Raw genomic sequence first — 20,436 nt, 5'->3', positions numbered from 1 at the left:
TTGGGGTGCAGTGAACAACATCCTTTTTGGGGTGCAGTGAACACAATCTTTTTGGGGTGCAGTGAACAAAATCCTTTGTGGGGTGCAGTGAACACAATCTTTTTGGGGTGCAGTGAACACAATCTTTTTGGGGTGGAGTGAACAACATCCTTTTTGGGGTGCAGTGAACAAAATCCTTTTTGGGGTGCAGTGAACAAAATCATTTTTGGGGTGCAGTGAACACAATCTTTTTGGGGTGCAGTGAACACAATCTTTGTGGGGTGCAGTGAACACAATCTTTTTGGGGTGGAGTGAACAACATCCTTTTTGGGGTGCAGTGAACAACATCCTTTTTGGGGTGCAGTGAACACAATCTTTTTGGGGTGCAGTGAACACAATCTTTGTGGGGTACAGTGAACAGAATCTTTGTGGGGTGCAGTGAACACAATCTTTGGGGGGTACAGTGAACACAATCTTTGTGAGGTGCAGTGAACACAATCTTTGTGGGGTGCAGTGAACACAATCATTGTGGGGTGCAGTGAACTCAATCTTTGTGGGGTACAGTGAACACAATCTCATACTTCTGAAGGTTTGAGGGTGCTGCCTGTTCCATACTCCCCCTACTCCTCATCTAGCCTTTTAGGGGTACAAACAATAGTAATTGGGGCCTAGTGTGGTTGCGTACGTGTGATATACATACACTTTTTTGGGATCATATTTTCTATTCCGCTATTTAATCAAAAACCTTTGGGGATCAGTTAAATTGGGGGATAGTCTGTGTTGGTACGTGTGAGAGAGATCCACCTTTCCAAGTTGTTGGGGTTCATCTCATACTTCTGAAGGTTTGAGGGTGCTGCCTGTTCCATACTCCCCCTACTCCTAGCCTTTTAGGGGTACAAACAATAGTAATTGGGGCCTAGTGTGGTTGTGTACGTGTGATATACATACACTTTTTTGGGATCATATTTTCTATTCCGCTATTTAATCAAAAACCTTTGGGGATCAGTTAAATTGGGGGATAGTCTGTGTTGGTACGTGTGAGAGAGATCCACCTTTCCAAGTTGTTGGGGTTCATCTCATACTTCTGAAGGTTTGAGGGTGCTGCCTGTTCCATACTCCCCCTACTCCTAGCCTTTTAGGGGTACAAACAATAGTAATTGGGGCCTAGTGTGGTTGTGTACGTGTGATATACATACACTTTTTTGGGATCATATTTTCTATTCCGCTATTTAATCAAAAACCTTTGGGGATCAGTTAAATTGGGGGATAGTCTGTGTTGGTACGTGTGAGAGAGATCCACCTTTCCAAGTTGTTGGGGTTCATCTCATACTTCTGAAGGTTTGAGGGTGCTGCCTGTTCCATACTCCCCCTACTCCTAGCCTTTTAGGGGTACAAACAATAGTAATTGGGGCCTAGTGTGGTTGTGTACGTGTGATATACATACACTTTTTTGGGATCATATTTTCTATTCCGCTATTTAATCAAAAACCTTTGGGGATCAGTTAAATTGGGGGATAGTCTGTGTTGGTACGTGTGAGAGAGATCCACCTTTCCAAGTTGTTGGGGTTCATCTCATACTTCTGAAGGTTTGAGGGTGCTGCCTGTTCCATACTCCCCCTACTCCTAGCCTTTTAGGGGTACAAACAATAGTAATTGGGGCCTAGTGTGGTTGTGTACGTGTGATATACATACACTTTTTTGGGATCATATTTTCTATTCCGCTATTTAATCAAAAACCTTTGGGGATCAGTTAAATTGGGGGATAGTCTGTGTTGGTACGTGTGAGAGAGATCCACCTTTCCAAGTTGTTGGGGTTCATCTCATACTTCTGAAGGTTTGAGGGTGCTGCCTGTTCCATACTCCCCCTACTCCTAGCCTTTTAGGGGTACAAACAATAGTAATTGGGGCCTAGTGTGGTTGTGTACGTGTGATATACATACACTTTTTTGGGATCATATTTTCTATTCCGCTATTTAATCAAAAACCTCTGGGGATCAGTTAAATTGGGGGATAGTCTGTGTTGGTACGTGTGAGAGAGATCCACCTTTCCAAGTTGTTGGGGTTCATCTCATACTTCTGAAGGTTTGAGGGTGCTGCCTGTTCCATACTCCCCCTACTCCTAGCCTTTTAGGGGTACAAACAATAGTAATTGGGGCCTAGTGTGGTTGTGTACGTGTGATATACATACACTTTTTTGGGATCATATTTTCTATTCCGCTATTTAATCAAAAACCTTTGGGGATCAGTTAAATTGGGGGATAGTCTGTGTTGGTACGTGTGAGAGAGATCCACCTTTCCAAGTTGTTGGGGTTCATCTCATACTTCTGAAGGTTTGAGGGTGCTGCCTGTTCCATACTCCCCCTACTCCTAGCCTTTTAGGGGTACAAACAATAGTAATTGGGGCCTAGTGTGGTTGTGTACGTGTGATATACATACACTTTTTTGGGATCATATTTTCTATTCCGCTATTTAATCAAAAACCTCTGGGGATCAGTTAAATTGGGGGATAGTCTGTGTTGGTACGTGTGAGAGAGATCCACCTTTCCAAGTTGTTGGGGTTCATCTCATACTTCTGAAGGTTTGAGGGTGCTGCCTGTTCCATACTCCCCCTACTCCTAGCCTTTTAGGGGTACAAACAATAGTAATTGGGGCCTAGTGTGGTTGTGTACGTGTGATATACATACACTTTTTTGGGATCATATTTTCTATTCCGCTATTTAATCAAAAACCTTTGGGGATCAGTTAAATTGGGGGATAGTCTGTGTTGGTACGTGTGAGAGAGATCCACCTTTCCAAGTTGTTGGGGTTCATCTCATACTTCTGAAGGTTTGAGGGTGCTGCCTGTTCCATACTCCCCCTACTCCTCATCTAGCCTTTTAGGGGTACAAACAATAGTAATTGGGGCCTAGTGTGGTTGTGTACGTGTGAGATACATACACTTTTTTTGATCATATTTCCTATTCCGCTATTCAATAAAAACCTTTGAGGATCAATTGAATTGCGGGATAGTCTGTGTCGGTACGTGTGAGAGAGATCCACCTTTCCAAGTTGTTGGGGTTCATCTCATACTTCTGAAGGTTTGAGGGTGCTGCCTGTTCCATACTCCCCCTACTCCTCATCTAGCCTTTTAGGGGTACAAACAATAGTAATTGGGGCCTAGTGTGGTTGTGTACGTGTGATATACATACACTTTTTTTGGATCATATTTTCTATTCCGCTATTTAATCAAAAACCTTTGGGGATCAGTTAAATTGGGGGATAGTCTGTGTTGGTACGTGTGAGAGAGATCCACCTTTCCAAGTTGTTGGGGTTCATCTCATACTTCTGAAGGTTTGAGGGTGCTGCCTGTTCCATACTCCCCCTACTCCTAGCCTTTTAGGGGTACAAACAATAGTAATTGGGGCCTAGTGTGGTTGTGTACGTGTGATATACATACACTTTTTTGGGATCATATTTTCTATTCCGCTATTTAATCAAAAACCTTTGGGGATCAGTTAAATTGGGGGATAGTCTGTGTTGGTACGTGTGAGAGAGATCCACCTTTCCAAGTTGTTGGGGTTCATCTCATACTTCTGAAGGTTTGAGGGTGCTGCCTGTTCCATACTCCCCCTACTCCTAGCCTTTTAGGGGTACAAACAATAGTAATTGGGGCCTAGTGTGGTTGTGTACGTGTGATATACATACACTTTTTTGGGATCATATTTTCTATTCCGCTATTTAATCAAAAACCTCTGGGGATCAGTTAAATTGGGGGATAGTCTGTGTTGGTACGTGTGAGAGAGATCCACCTTTCCAAGTTGTTGGGGTTCATCTCATACTTCTGAAGGTTTGAGGGTGCTGCCTGTTCCATACTCCCCCTACTCCTAGCCTTTTAGGGGTACAAACAATAGTAATTGGGGCCTAGTGTGGTTGTGTACGTGTGATATACATACACTTTTTTGGGATCATATTTTCTATTCCGCTATTTAATCAAAAACCTTTGGGGATCAGTTAAATTGGGGGATAGTCTGTGTTGGTACGTGTGAGAGAGATCCACCTTTCCAAGTTGTTGGGGTTCATCTCATACTTCTGAAGGTTTGAGGGTGCTGCCTGTTCCATACTCCCCCTACTCCTCATCTAGCCTTTTAGGGGTACAAACAATAGTAATTGGGGCCTAGTGTGGTTGTGTACGTGCGAGATACATACACTTTTTTTGATCATATTTCCTATTCCGCTATTCAATAAAAACCTTTGAGGATCAATTGAATTGCGGGATAGTCTGTGTCGGTACGTGTGAGAGAGATCCACCTTTCCAAGTTGTTGGGGTTCATCTCATACTTCTGAAGGTTTGAGGGTGCTGCCTGTTCCATACTCCCCCTACTCCTCATCTAGCCTTTTAGGGGTACAAACAATAGTAATTGGGGCCTAGTGTGGTTGTGTACGTGTGATATACATACACTTTTTTTGGATCATATTTTCTATTCCGCTATTTAATCAAAAACCTTTGGGGATCAGTTAAATTGGGTGATAGTCTGTGTTGGTACGTGTGAGAGAGATCCACCTTTCCAAGTTGTTGGGGTTCATCTCATACTTCTGAAGGTTTGAGGGTGCTGCCTGTTCCATACTCCCCCTACTCCTCATCTAGCCTTTTAGGGGTACAAACAATAGTAATTGGGGCCTAGTGTGGTTGTGTACGTGCGAGATACATACACTTTTTTTGATCATATTTCCTATTCCGCTATTCAATAAAAACCTTTGAGGATCAATTGAATTGCGGGATAGTCTGTGTCGGTACGTGTGAGAGAGATCCACCTTTCCAAGTTGTTGGGGTTCATCTCATACTTCTGAAGGTTTGAGGGTGCTGCCTGTTCCATACCCCCCCTACTCCTCATCTAGCCTTTTAGGGGTACAAACAATAGTAATTGGGGCCTAGTGTGGTTGTGTACGTGCGAGATACATACACTTTTTTTGATCATATTTCCTATTCCGCTATTCAATAAAAACCTTTGAGGATCAATTGAATTGCGGGATAGTCTGTGTCGGTACGTGTGAGAGAGATCCACCTTTCCAAGTTGTTGGGGTTCATCTCATACTTCTGAAGGTTTGAGGGTGCTGCCTGTTCCATACCCCCCCTACTCCTCATCTAGCCTTTTAGGGGTACAAACAATAGTAATTGGGGCCTAGTGTGGTTGTGTACGTGCGAGATACATACACTTTTTTTGATCATATTTCCTATTCCGCTATTCAATAAAAACCTTTGAGGATCAATTGAATTGCGGGATAGTCTGTGTCGGTACGTGTGAGAGAGATCCACCTTTCCAAGTTGTTGGGGTTCATCTCATACTTCTGAAGGTTTGAGGGTGCTGCCTGTTCCATACCCCCCCTACTCCTCATCTAGCCTTTTAGGGGTACAAACAATAGTAATTGGGGCCTAGTGTGGTTGTGTACGTGCGAGATACATACACTTTTTTTGATCATATTTCCTATTCCGCTATTCAATAAAAACCTTTGAGGATCAATTGAATTGCGGGATAGTCTGTGTCGGTACGTGTGAGAGAGATCCACCTTTCCAAGTTGTTGGGGTTCATCTCATACTTCTGAAGGTTTGAGGGTGCTGCCTGTTCCATACCCCCCCTACTCCTCATCTAGCCTTTTAGGGGTACAAACAATAGTAATTGGGGCCTAGTGTGGTTGTGTACGTGCGAGATACATACACTTTTTTTGATCATATTTCCTATTCCGCTATTCAATAAAAACCTTTGAGGATCAATTGAATTGCGGGATAGTCTGTGTCGGTACGTGTGAGAGAGATCCACCTTTCCAAGTTGTTGGGGTTCATCTCATACTTCTGAAGGTTTGAGGGTGCTGCCTGTTCCATACTCCCCCTACTCCTCATCTAGCCTTTTAGGGGTACAAACAATAGTAATTGGGGCCTAGTGTGGTTGTGTACGTGTGATATACATACACTTTTTTTGGATCATATTTTCTATTCCGCTATTCAATAAAAACCTTTCTAGGGCAAGATCTTAAATTACAGAAATATGAGGAGACCGTCAAATAAGGGCCGTGGCCTGGGTCGTGGTGCTGCTGGTAGAGCTCCTGTTGCAAGGAGAGGACATGGTCGATCTGTGCCAGCTACACGCACAAGTGAAACACCTTCCTCAAGTGTGAGTAGGCGACAGAACCTGCATCAGTATTTGGTAGGGCATCAAACGCCCCTAGAAGTGATGAGGCCAGAACAAGTTGAGGCGATAGTAGATTGGTTTGCTGCTGACAGTGCCTCCAGTTCCTTCACATTGTCTCCCACCCAGTCTACTGCAGAAAGGTCAGAGTTGGCACCTGCAGCCAATGTCCAACCGTCTTTCACCTCACCCCCTTGCAAATCAGGCCAGCAGTCTGAGCCCCAAGCCATACAGCAGTCTCTTATTCTTTTTGAGGACTCTGTCAGCAGGGTTTCCCAGGGCCATCCACCTAGCCCTGCCCCAGAAGTGGAAGAGATTGAGTGCAGCGATGCCCAACCACTTATTTCTCAAGATGAGTACATGCAAGGATCATCGCAGCACGTCTCCCATGATGACGAAACGCAGGTGCCAACTGCTGCGGCGTTCAGCATTGTGGAGACCGACAAGGAGGGCAGGGGTGAAGACTGGGTGGAAGATGATGTGGAGGACGATGAGGTCCTCGACCCCACATGGAATGAACGTCATGCAGGTGACCTGAGTAGTTTGGAGGAAGAGGCGGTGGTCGCACAGAGCCACCAGCACAGCAGAAGAGGGAGCAGGGTGCAGAAGCGGAGCGGCCGTGCCCTAGACACTACGCCCGCTACTGCCCAACGCAGCAAGGGAACGAGCGCACCAAAGTCAGCTCAAAGGAGTTCTCTAGCGTGGAAGTTCTTTAGAAAATGTGCTGATGACAGGACACGAGTGGTTTGCACCCTGTGCAATCAGAGCTTGAAGCGAGGCATGAACCTTCTCAACCTGAGCACAACCTGCATGATCAGGCATCTAAGTGCAAAGCACGAGCTGCAGTGGAGTACACACCTTCAAAACCAAGAAACGTCTCTGGCTCATCCTGCTTCCTCTTCTGCTGCAGTCTCGGCCGCTCCAGCCACATCTGTAGTGATACCGGCACCTGCCACCCCGCAAACAGACGATCTGTCAGCAACACCACCACCTGGGTCACCAACAACCATCTCCACAATGTCCCGTGGAAGCGTTCAGCTTTCCATCTCCCAAACACTTGAGAGGAAGAGGAAGTACCCCCCTACCCACCCGCGATCCCTGGCCCTGAATGCCAGCATTTCAAAATTATTGGCCTTTGAAATGCTGTCATTCCGTCTGGTGGAGACGCACAGTTTTAAAAACCTTATGTCGGTGGCTGTCCCACAGTACGTCGTGCCCAGCCGCCACTACTTTTCCAGGCAAGCCATCCCTTCCCTGCACAACCAAGTGGGGGAAAATATCAGGTGTGCACTGCGCAACGCCATCTGTGCCAAGGTCCACCTAACTACGGATACGTGGACCAGTAAGCACGGTCAGGGGCGTTATATCTCCCTAACGGCACACTGGGTAAATGCAGTGGCGGATGGGCCTGAGGCGGATAGCAATTTGGCGCATGTCCTTCCACCACCGAGGATTGCAGGGCGCTTCAGTTTGCCTCCTGTTCCTAACTCCTCCTACTCCGCTTCCTCATCCTCTACCGCCTCCTCATCCGGACAGCGTAACACCTTCACCACCAACTTCAGCACGGCCAGGGGTAAACGACAGCAGGCAGTTTTACAACTTGCCTGTTTGGGGGACAAACCACACACCGCGCAGGAGTTGTGGAGGAGCATGGAACAGCAGACAAATGAGTGGTTGCTGCCAGCGAGCCTCAAGCCCGGCCTGGTGGTGTGTGATAACGGGCGAAATCTCATAGCAGCTCTGGGCCTAGCCGGTTTGACGCACATCCCTTGCCTGGCGCATGTGCTGAATTTGGTGGTGCAGAGGTTCCTTAAAAACTACCCCGATATGTCAGAGCTGCTGCAGAAAGTGCGGGCCGTTTGTGCGCACTTTCGGCGTTCTCACCCTGCTGCTGCTCGCCTGGCAGCGCTGCAGCGTAACTTCGGCCTTCCCGCTCACCGCCTCATATGTGACGTGCCCACAAGGTGGAACTCCACCTTGCACATGCTGGAAAGACTGTGCGAGCAGCAGCAGGCCATAGTGGAGTTTCAGCTGCAGCACGCACGCGTGAGTCGCTCTGCGGAACAGCACCACTTCACCACCAATAACTGGGCCTCCATGCGAGACCTGTGTGCCTTGTTGCGCTGTTTTGAGTACTCCACCAACATGGCCAGTGGCAATGACGCCGTTCTCAGCTTAACTATCCCACTTCTATGCCTCCTTGAAAAAACAATTCGGGCGATGATGGAAGAGGATGTGGCACAGGATGAGGAGGAGGAGGAGGATGAAGAGGTAACATTTCCAAGGCTTTCAGGGCAGTCATTCGCAAGGGGCTCCGAGGGTGGGTTCCTGCACACGCAAACGCCAGGGACGCAATTGTCCAGCAGGGGCACAGTTCTGGAGGATGAGGAGGATGAGGAGGAGGAGGAGCTGGAGGAGGAGATGGAACCATGTTCACAGCAGGGTGGCACCCAGGCCAGCTCATGGCCATCACTGGTGCGTGGCTGGGGGGATACAGAGGACACGGACGATACACCTCCCACAGAGGACAGCCTTTCGTCGCCTCTGGGCAGCCTGGCACACATGAGCGATTACATGCTGCAGTGTCTCCACAACGACCGCCGAGTTGCCCACATTCTAACTTGTGCTGATTACTGGGTGGCCACGCTGCTGGATCCCCGTTACAAGGACAACGTACCGTCCTTAATTCACTCACTGGAGCGCGATCGCAAGATGCGCGAGTACAAGCGCACGCTGGTAGACGCCATGCTGCTGGCATTCCCATCTGACAGCGGGGCCACAGTGGAAGCACAAGGCAGAGGAGGAGGAGGAGGAGGTCGCCAACGCAACCAGGGCACCGCCAGCACCTCAGAAGGCAGGGTTAGCATGGCCGAAATGTGGAAAAGCTTTGTCAGCACGCCACAACAAACAGCAGCACCAGCAGCTCAGATGGAACGTCTTAGCAGGAGGCAGCATTTTACCAACATGGTGGAGCAGTATGTGTGCACACGCCTACATGTAGTGAATGACGGGTCTGCCCCCTTCAACTTCTGGGTCTCCAAATTGGGCACATGGCCTGAGCTTGCCCTTTACGCCTTGGAGGTGCTGGCGTGCCCTGCAGCCAGTGTATTATCTGAACGGGTATTTAGCACGGCTGGGGGCGTTATAACAGACAAGCGCAGCCGCCTGTCCAGAGACAATGTGGACAAGCTCACGTTCATTAAAATGAACCAGGCATGGATCCCACGGGACTTTTCCGTACCTTATGCAGAATAGCAATGGATACCGACCTTACCCACCCATTGTTCCATTTTTGCTCTTTCTCACTCTTTTGGGGTGTACCCTCATTTAAAATTTTTGAAAAGAAGCAGTGTTGGCTACCTCGTCCTCCTCCTCAGGGCCAGATTAATGTAGGGGCTATTGGAGCTGCAGCTCCAGGCCCCTACCTTTTATATAGGCCCCGGGTTGGCCATATTCACTGTTACCGCTCTTCTGTCACTTGTAAACACAGAAGTCTGGCTTCTATGCTCGCTTCCCCAGGCAGCACCCTCAGAACCTCCCCACACAGCGTGAAGGCCGGACAAGGAGGGACAGTTGGCGATGCATGGATGTGTTTATGGGCTTCAGAGACAGCATCCCATGTTGAATTAGGCATGCATGGCTGCACCCTTCCTCCTCTGGGTGCATGGCAAGGCACGGCCCTTAAGGCCCTTCAAAATCCTCAGCACCAAGCCCATGATGCTGTTAATCCGGCCCTGGTCCTCCTCCACCGCCGCTTCCACCTACACCGCCCATAGGTGTGCGCAGCCTATTGCATTAAGGTGTGCACCCCAAAGTTGAAATACACATGCATGTGTTTGCCAGCAGGGAGAGTAATGTATCGGGGCCATGTACCTGTAGGCAAGGAGAAATAGAGCAGAGCAGGTCCCAGGGAGATCTTTCCCATCTCCTCACTGGCAATGCTATGTGCCCTAGGTGATTAGGGTGTGCCCAGGCACACCCAGCACACCCTGTGCGCACGCCTATGTCACCGCCACATCCACCACCACCTCAACCTCCCTCCTACTCCATATGGGCCTCGTCCTTCAGAGATGAAGAAGAACATTGTTTTATTTTTCTGTTTTTTTTTTGTTGTTTTAAGTTATTTCCCTATCCACATTTGTTTGCAGAGCACTTGCCATGCTCTTAATTACGTTTTGCTGCCATTTGCAGCACTCTAGCCCTTTCCTTTGGTGTTTTAGAGCCATTTTAGTGCCTTAAAGTTCGGGTCCCCATTGACTTCAATGGGGTTCGGTGTCCGGGAAAAGTTCGGTAAAAGTCCGGGACACGGACCCGGACTTTTTTTTAAAGTTCGGCCGAACCCGTCGAACACGGACATCTAGGTGTTCGCTCAACCCTACATATGACCACAACTAACATGCACTGCTCAATCCACACAAACAGAAGTAGGGTGAAATGAAAATAGATCACAGGGACATTAAAGTGGAACTTCACTCTCTCAATCAACATTGATTATTTTTAGGATTTTCTTTCAGCCGGAATGGCGTTCCGACACCTTCCGCGGCCCTCTCCTTTCCAGGCTGTCACTCAACACTGAAGCCGGTGGAGGAAGTTCTCTTTATTACTTCCTTCACCAGCTTGTGCTAGCACCGGTGAAGGACGATAGGTGCCCCAGATCCAGATGCCGCAATCAAGGAGTTTTTAATCGGAGGCTTCCAGAGGCATCTTCTGTCTCTGCCTGCTGCCTATCAGATCAATGTAGCATCGAGCCGAGTGAAGCACTCTTAAAGTCCACCTTGGCTCTGTGCGGAGTATTGGGTATTTGTGCACAGTGAGAGCTGTGGAGGGAGCTGGGGGTGCAGAGGTAAAAGATTGGAGGTTGCAGAGGTTGAGAGCTATGGATTAGGGGAGCTGTAGATAGGGGTCCAGAAGTGAAATGTGAAGGGGCAGATAGATAATATGTGGCTGGGAGTGCAGAGGTGACATGTTGATAGAGGGTAAAAAAGTTGTTGTGGATGTAATCAGCGCTAAAAATATGCACTGTTACTGTAATAATGACACTGGCAGGAAAGGGGTTAACACCAGGGGTGATTAAAGGGTTAAATGTGAGCCTAGGGGGTGCTTTCAAACTGTGAGGGGGATGAGCTTGTGGAATTAACACAGGGACCTGTGTTTCTAAATAGGAGAAACACAGGAGCCCTGTGTTGATTACTGAGAGAACAACGGTCGGCTGTGTTTACATCAGCAGACCGCCATTCTCTCTCTCTACAGGGAGTGATCGTGTGTGCCCGGCGGCAATTGCGGCCACCGGCCCCGTGCATTAGCTTCCCCTGTAGCATATGGGGGCACGCTGTGATTCGCAGGAACCTGCCGACCTGCCACCGTATTTTGACTGCGGCTGGTTGGCAAGTGGTTAACTGACAATTGTGCGGTCCTGCGACACTGTACTCAAAATTGTTGTCCTTTTTTTTCCCCACAAATAGAGCTTTCTTTTGGTGGTATTTGATCACCATTTTTTGTGCTATAAACAAAAAAAGAGCGACAATTCTGGAAAAAAAAAACAATATTTTTCACTTTTTTGCTACACACCATTCCCAATAAAAAAACATTCCCAATCGTGGGTGCCTGATGGCAATTTCGGCCACTGGCCCCTTGGATCAGCTTCCCTGCTAGTGATTTGCGGGAACCTGCTGACATGCCGCCGTATAACTGCGGTGGCTGGTTGGCAAGTGGTTAAGGGCAGGAAGTAAATGCTACATGAATAACCGGTTGCCGACTGCTCACAGTATATTTACTGCGGCAGTCAGCCCCGGCCAGGCAGAGTGACGTAGGTCTACGTCGCTCGCCTGTCACTCCTTTTAGAGCCAATAGCGGGCGAGCGCGCGCCCGCTGAGGCGCGCGCCCGCTGAGGCTCGTTCACAGAGGAGTGCGGGCGTGTGACCGGCGGACCCCATGTCCGCCGGTCACACTACGATCGCCGGTACAGCGGGAGAAAGACAGAGCGGCTTATGTAAACAAGCCACCTGTCATTCTCCCCTGTGTAAAAATGAAGATCAGACGGTTCTACTATGTAGAACCGTTGATCTTTGTTTTTACACTAGGAGACCTGTCCCCCTACAGTTAGAATCACGCCCCTAGGACACACTTAACCCCTCCCTTTCCAATACAGTTAACCCCTTCCCTGCCAGTGTCATTTTTGCAGTAACAGTGCATATATATAGCACTGATTACTGCAGTAATGTCACTGGTACCCCCAAAAGTGTCAAAAATGTCAGTCAAGGGTCCGATCTGTCCGCCGCAATGTTGCAGTACCGCAAAAAAAAATCGCAGATCGCCGCCATTACTCGTTAAAAAAAAAAACACCAAAAATGACAAAAATCTTTCCCTTTGTTAGTAAACGCTTTTTGCAATTTTTCTTTTTTTACCAAACATATGTAGCGTAAAACAATTTGGCCGAAAATGTTAAAAAATTTTGATTTTTACATTTTATTTGGGGGGAATTTCATATAAAAAAAAGTGAAAAATATTGTTATTTTGGCAAAAATTACGCTCTTTTTTTGTTTATAGCGCATGATCAAAAAATCGCACAGGTGATCAAATACCACCAAAAGAAAGCTTTGTGTGTGGGAAAAAAAGAACGTGAAATTCGTTTAGGTACAGCGTCGCACGACCGCGCAATTGTCCGTCAAAGTCACGCAGTAAAAAATCGCAAAAAACCCCCTGGTCAGGAAGGGGGTAAAATCTTCCGGGGCTTAAGTGGATAATTTGCCATTACTCAAGATGGCCACGGCCAGAAATGCTAGGGGAGTGTTTTTCAAAGAGATTTCTCACAAGAAAAGGCATGGAGAAATGGATGGAGGGGGGAAGTTTGTTTGAAAAATAAAAATGAATTAAACTGCGTTTTTGGCTTGTGATGCTTAGATGCAGTGAAAATCCCCTTTAAAGCGGAGTTCCAGCCTATTTTGCAACTTTAGTGATTCCTGGAGTGCTCACTATGCTGATCAACAATTGGACATTCGAAATTTTTTTCGGGGGTCCCTTACCTTATTTTCAGGGCATTTTTGATTGTACTTCCTCCTTCTTCCCCCTCTGTGGCCACGGCCACCGACATCACTTTGGCCTTTGCATTGCATCCTGGGAGCTGTTTGTCATCACTCCCAGGAGGCTGGAATCAGGAAGAACTCCCAGAACGCTCACTGGAATCAGGAAGAAGGACACATCAGATTACAATGCGGCTTCGGATGCCCACATCCAAGATGGCCACGCCCAGACAGCATTTTTAAAAGTAAGATTTTGACTAAAATCCAGTACTGTACACCTTGTAAGTATGAGAATAGCGGTTCTGTAAAGAACGATGGATTAGTATTATAGGAGTATTTTTATTTAAAAAAGGTATTTGAGGCTGGAGCTCTGCTTTAAGTAGTGGATGTGTATGCATTATTTTTGGAGAATAAGGATGGTATCACTTTAAAGTGTATATATTGACAAAATATTTTATTTTAGTTTTAGATAGAGTTGACAAGGCTGTCCACTTGTTTGATGTTGTCTGTGTCCCAATAGGGAGGGTTTTTTTTTTCTTTTTTTTCTTCCTGTCCTGGAGATGCAAAAAGATGTTAGGAAATCTCTAGAAAGTGAGGGACATTCTCGTTTTAAACAGCTGTCCTCAACAGATGTTAACAGATGTCCTCAATTAAAGATTTACCCTCACCTCATGGTTATTATCAATCATCCTTCCTGACAACTTGGCCAACTGCAATATTAACTTGTTCCCAACTGTGCTATAGCCAAAAGACGGCTACAGCACGGTTGTCCAGTTCTGGGAGGGTGTCCATTGATGTCCTCCCAGAACCCCACTTTCTGCTTGCCCCCTGGGGCACCCCCTTGACACAGCTGATCACAGATCGGGTTAAATTAATTTATTGTGCCCAATTTGGTAGGCAATGAAGGGAACCCATGTTTATCCTTCATCCTTCCTGACAACTTGGACAACTGCAATATTAACTTGTTCCCAACTGCGCTATAGCCAATAGAAGGCTACAGCACGGTTGTCTAGTTCTGGGAGGGTGTCCATGGATGTCCTCCCAGAACACCACATTCTGCTTGCCCCCTGGGGAACCCCCTTGACACAGCTGATCACAGATCGGGTTAAAGGGCCAATTACAGGGGCCCTTTACCATGTGATCAGTTGTTTCCAATCACAGCTGATCACATGTAAAAATACTTGCTGGTTATGAGCAGTCCTGTCAAGGCTGTCAGTACTTTGTTTAAACTGATAATCAGAGCACTGATCATTAGTAGGGATGATCAAACTTTTGAAAAGTTCGGTTTGACCAGAACACCCGAATTTCAGGAAAGTTTGGTTCGGATTCCAGAACCCCATTGAAATCAATGGGACCCGAACTTCTGGAATCAAAAAACCCCATTTTGAAGCCCTAAAACCCAATAAATGCCCCTAAAAAGTGCCTAGGGTTCTGGGTCATGCCCCAGGGACTATTAATCACACAAAAAAAGTTCTTAAAAATTGTCGTTTTTGATAGAGAGCCAATTATTGAAAAAATTAAAAAAAAAAAAAAAAAAAGAGATTTCTTTGGATTTAGTGTCTGGGGGGGTCTAAAAGGTGTACCTGTGAAGTTTCAGCTCTGTAGCATGTCCAGAACCAGAATTATAGCATACCAAACCTTCAAAAATGACTTTTTTTGCTTAACCGCACCTTTCTTTTGCTCCTAATCAACGGCACAGCCAATGTGTATGATGGGGACATAATGCAGTGCACTGGGAACAAGATTATATTTTTTTTTGGAAAAAGTGCTGTCTCTTTAAATGTGCATATAATTAACGGGTGTATTTCCACAATGGGGCTATTATTACCAAATGTTTTCAAGAAGTCCAAAGATTTATGTAATTGCACTTTATTTCATGTAAAATGGTGTTTGGTGCACTTTAACTTGAATTCTCACAAGAAACAGACATATATGCACGGATACATTGAGGGTTAGGGTTAGGGGTAGGGGCCACAATGTAGTGCAGAGTGAACAAGATTAGAGATGTTTTGGATGAATACTGTTGTCTCTTGACTTTGAATAGAAGTAAAGGATGCTTAAAAATTTGGCCTTTGGTGGTGCCGACGATGCCTTGACACCATATCCCTATGAAAGTGCTGGTAATGAAGGCAATAATTGCCTTTGTAAGGAAAAAAATTACAATGATATGCATCTGTGTGACAGGTGCGCAAAAATTGTTGTTTGGGTGTTGGCGGAGCCATACCACTGTAAGCCCAAAGAGCTGGTGTTGAAGAAGGCGTAAAAATTATGAAGGTGTGCACATGTGGAACAGGTGCGCAAACATGGTAGTTTTGGTGTTGGCGGAGCCTCCCCACCATAACCCCAAAGAGCTGGCTTTGAAGGAGGCCCAAAAATTGTAAAGGTGTGCACCTGTGGAACAGGTTCGCAAACATGGTAGTTTTTGTTTAGCATAGCCTCCCCACCTTAACCCCAAAGAGCTGGTGTTGAAGGAGGCCCAAAAATTGTAAAGGTGTGCACCTGTGGAACAGGTTCGCAAACATGTTCATTCTTCATGGTCCCACTGTATGAAGAAGGTAGCCACCTTCTCTTGCTTAGTCCTGAGATGGACTATAACTCTAAACTCTGGACTATGGGATTTGCAGTGTGCATAGAGCAGTGCATATGACCACAACTAACATGCACTGCTCAATCCACACAAACAGAAGTAGGGTGAAATGAAAATAGATCACAGGGACATTAAAGTGGAACTTCACTCTCTCAATCAACATTGATTATTTTTAGGATTTTCTTTCAGCCGGAATGGCGTTCCGACACCTTCCGCGGCCCTCTCCTTTCCAGGCTGTCACTCAACACTGAAGCCGGTGGAGGAAGTTCTCTTTATTACTTCCTTCACCAGCTATGTGCTAGCACCGGTGAAGGACGATAGGTGCCCCAGATCCAGATGCCGCAATCAAGGAGTTTTTAATCGGAGGCTTCCAGAGGCATCTTCTGTCTCTGCCTGCTGCCTATCAGATCAATGTAGCATCGAGCCGAGTGAAGCACTCTTAAAGTCCACCTTGGCTCTGTGCGGAGTATTGGGTATTTGTGCACAGTGAGAGCTGTGGAGGGAGCTGGGGGTGCAGAGGTAAAAGATTGGAGGTTGCAGAGGTTGAGAGCTATGGATTAGGGGAGCTGTAGATAGGGGTCCAGAAGTGAAATGTGAAGGGGCAGATAGATAATATGTGGCTGGGAGTGCAGAGGTGACATGTTGATAGAGGGTAAAAAAGTTGTTGTGGATGTAATCAGCGCTAAAAATATGCACTGTTACTGTAATAATGACACTGGCAGGAAAGGGGTTAACACCAGGGGTGATTAAAGGGTTAAATGTGAGCCTAGGGGGTGCTTTCAAACTGTGAGGGGGATGAGCTTGTGGAATTAACACAGGGACCTGTGTTTCTAAATAGGAGAAACACAGGAGCCCTGTGTTGATTACTGAGAGAACAACGGTCGGCTGTGTTTACATCAGCAGACCGCCATTCTCTCTCTCTACAGGGAGTGATCGTGTGTGCCCGGCGGCAATTGCGGCCACCGGCCCCGTGCATTAGCTTCCCCTGTAGCATATGGGGGCACGCTGTGATTCGCAGGAACCTGCCGACCTGCCACCGTATTTTGACTGCGGCTGGTTGGCAAGTGGTTAACTGACAATTGTGCGGTCCTGCGACACTGTACTCAAAATTGTTGTCCTTTTTTTTCCCCACAAATAGAGCTTTCTTTTGGTGGTATTTGATCACCATTTTTTGTGCTATAAACAAAAAAAGAGCGACAATTCTGGAAAAAAAAAACAATATTTTTCACTTTTTTGCTACACACCATTCCCAATAAAAAAACATTCCCAATCGTGGGTGCCTGATGGCAATTTCGGCCACTGGCCCCTTGGATCAGCTTCCCTGCTAGTGATTTGCGGGAACCTGCTGACATGCCGCCGTATAACTGCGGTGGCTGGTTGGCAAGTGGTTAAGGGCAGGAAGTAAATGCTACATGAATAACCGGTTGCCGACTGCTCACAGTATATTTACTGCGGCAGTCAGCCCCGGCCAGGCAGAGTGACGTAGGTCTACGTCGCTCGCCTGTCACTCCTTTTAGAGCCAATAGCGGGCGAGCGCGCGCCCGCTGAGGCGCGCGCCCGCTGAGGCTCGTTCACAGAGGAGTGCGGGCGTGTGACCGGCGGACCCCATGTCCGCCGGTCACACTACGATCGCCGGTACAGCGGGAGAAAGACAGAGCGGCTTATGTAAACAAGCCACCTGTCATTCTCCCCTGTGTAAAAATGAAGATCAGACGGTTCTACTATGTAGAACCGTTGATCTTTGTTTTTACACTAGGAGACCTGTCCCCCTACAGTTAGAATCACGCCCCTAGGACACACTTAACCCCTCCCTTTCCAATACAGTTAACCCCTTCCCTGCCAGTGTCATTTTTGCAGTAACAGTGCATATATATAGCACTGATTACTGCAGTAATGTCACTGGTACCCCCAAAAGTGTCAAAAATGTCAGTCAAGGGTCCGATCTGTCCGCCGCAATGTTGCAGTACCGCAAAAAAAAATCGCAGATCGCCGCCATTACTCGTTAAAAAAAAAAACACCAAAAATGACAAAAATCTTTCCCTTTGTTAGTAAACGCTTTTTGCAATTTTTCTTTTTTTACCAAACATATGTAGCGTAAAACAATTTGGCCGAAAATGTTAAAAAATTTTGATTTTTACATTTTATTTGGGGGGAATTTCATATAAAAAAAAGTGAAAAATATTGTTATTTTGGCAAAAATTACGCTCTTTTTTTGTTTATAGCGCATGATCAAAAAATCGCACAGGTGATCAAATACCACCAAAAGAAAGCTTTGTGTGTGGGAAAAAAAGAACGTGAAATTCGTTTAGGTACAGCGTCGCACGACCGCGCAATTGTCCGTCAAAGTCACGCAGTAAAAAATCGCAAAAAACCCCCTGGTCAGGAAGGGGGTAAAATCTTCCGGGGCTTAAGTGGATAATTTGCCATTACTCAAGATGGCCACGGCCAGAAATGCTAGGGGAGTGTTTTTCAAAGAGATTTCTCACAAGAAAAGGCATGGAGAAATGGATGGAGGGGGGAAGTTTGTTTGAAAAATAAAAATGAATTAAACTGCGTTTTTGGCTTGTGATGCTTAGATGCAGTGAAAATCCCCTTTAAAGCGGAGTTCCAGCCTATTTTGCAACTTTAGTGATTCCTGGAGTGCTCACTATGCTGATCAACAATTGGACATTCGAAATTTTTTTCGGGGGTCCCTTACCTTATTTTCAGGGCATTTTTGATTGTACTTCCTCCTTCTTCCCCCTCTGTGGCCACGGCCACCGACATCACTTTGGCCTTTGCATTGCATCCTGGGAGCTGTTTGTCATCACTCCCAGGAGGCTGGAATCAGGAAGAACTCCCAGAACGCTCACTGGAATCAGGAAGAAGGACACATCAGATTACAATGCGGCTTCGGATGCCCACATCCAAGATGGCCACGCCCAGACAGCATTTTTAAAAGTAAGATTTTGACTAAAATCCAGTACTGTACACCTTGTAAGTATGAGAATAGCGGTTCTGTAAAGAACGATGGATTAGTATTATAGGAGTATTTTTATTTAAAAAAGGTATTTGAGGCTGGAGCTCTGCTTTAAGTAGTGGATGTGTATGCATTATTTTTGGAGAATAAGGATGGTATCACTTTAAAGTGTATATATTGACAAAATATTTTATTTTAGTTTTAGATAGAGTTGACAAGGCTGTCCACTTGTTTGATGTTGTCTGTGTCCCAATAGGGAGGGTTTTTTTTTTCTTTTTTTTCTTCCTGTCCTGGAGATGCAAAAAGATGATAGGAAATCTCTAGAAAGTGAGGGACATTCTCGTTTTAAACAGCTGTCCTCAACAGATGTTAACAGATGTCCTCAATTAAAGATTTACCCTCACCTCATGTTCTGATAACTTTAAAATGTTGGATTTCCCATTACATTCTTTCTTAGTGACAATGATCTAAAGGGGACAAACAGCAATTTAATCAAAACCCCTTATTACTCTATCCAATATAAAAAAAGAACAAATCTGCTTTTAAACATTTCCGATGGTACTTATGTCCACTTTGTTCCATGGAACAATTTTTGGATTAAGATTTTGTAAGGGATGGGGGGCAACAATGTTAGATGTCTCAGAAGATGATGAAACATAGGAAGAAATCAAGGCAATACCATCTTATCGGTGTGTACAGCTGACACAATGAGCTACCATCACCCACACATTAGGCTAGAAAGTGGGACTTCTTGTGGTTTGACTGACCCTCACCTGCTGGACCCAACATAAATAAAAGAGCAAAAAAAAAAGGAAGTACAGTTATGACAGGACACAAGTAAGAACTGATCAGTAGTTAGGTAAGGCAGCAGATCCATGCCCTTATATTTTTTTGGTATGCCTAAGAAATCATAGGTTAGACACATTCTGTTTTCCAAATACTCTAGTTTCAATCTCATAGAGGAGAAAAGGAGCGCTTGATCTTCTTCCTTGTTCTGGATTTTACTTAAGAATAATTAAATGTTATTCTAGTTCCTGCATTCTGTTGAGTGTGTTATTCTAGTTCCTGTATTCTGTTGAGTGTAAGAGGTAATAGTTTCCAGTGCCATTTCAATTGATTTTTTATTTTTGAAGCAAGGAATATGTGTTTTAGATATTTCTTGTCACTGAGATGTTCAAAAGTGGGGCTCGATAGAGGCACATGAATATTACTGAGTGTTTTTTCAGATTCCACTATATTCTGAGGCTAATGCTTTGTTTTAGGTGTGTAGTGTACCCCCGTACGAGCCACTTGTGACTGCAGTCCTATTCCACCTTAGAGCACATACAGCCAGGCACCAGACATTTTTCCCAGTCTTCCCCCAGCTCTCCAAAGAACAGTCTAGGAGTTTCTCTTTGGGTTCTTTTGTTGAGAACAATGAGCTGGGATAGAGAGAGGGAGCATTGGGATACCCCCCAAAAACTGTAGAATTGAAAAACTTGAGGACTCCTTACTTTGAGGCTTATTGTCTGCTGCTTGATTACAAACTACCTAGATTTGAGAAAATATTACAGCCACAGTGTGAAACTTTCATCTTACACAGTTAAGCACATGTGTGGATAGCTCTCATACTGCATTTGAATCTGGTATATGGCACAGCCATTCCCTGGGCTTTGAGCTAAAATGAACACCTGTTTAGCCCATTAAACTGCAGCACCCATCCTGGATGGGATTGGATTCATGAACTAATAA

This window comes from Pelophylax lessonae (genome assembly GCF_965119305.1).
Source record: "Pelophylax lessonae genome assembly, chromosome: 1".
Classification (NCBI taxonomy): Eukaryota; Metazoa; Chordata; class Amphibia; order Anura; family Ranidae; genus Pelophylax; species Pelophylax lessonae.
The sequence above is the reverse complement of the archived record's forward strand: the minus strand, read 5'-3'. Positions refer to the sequence as shown.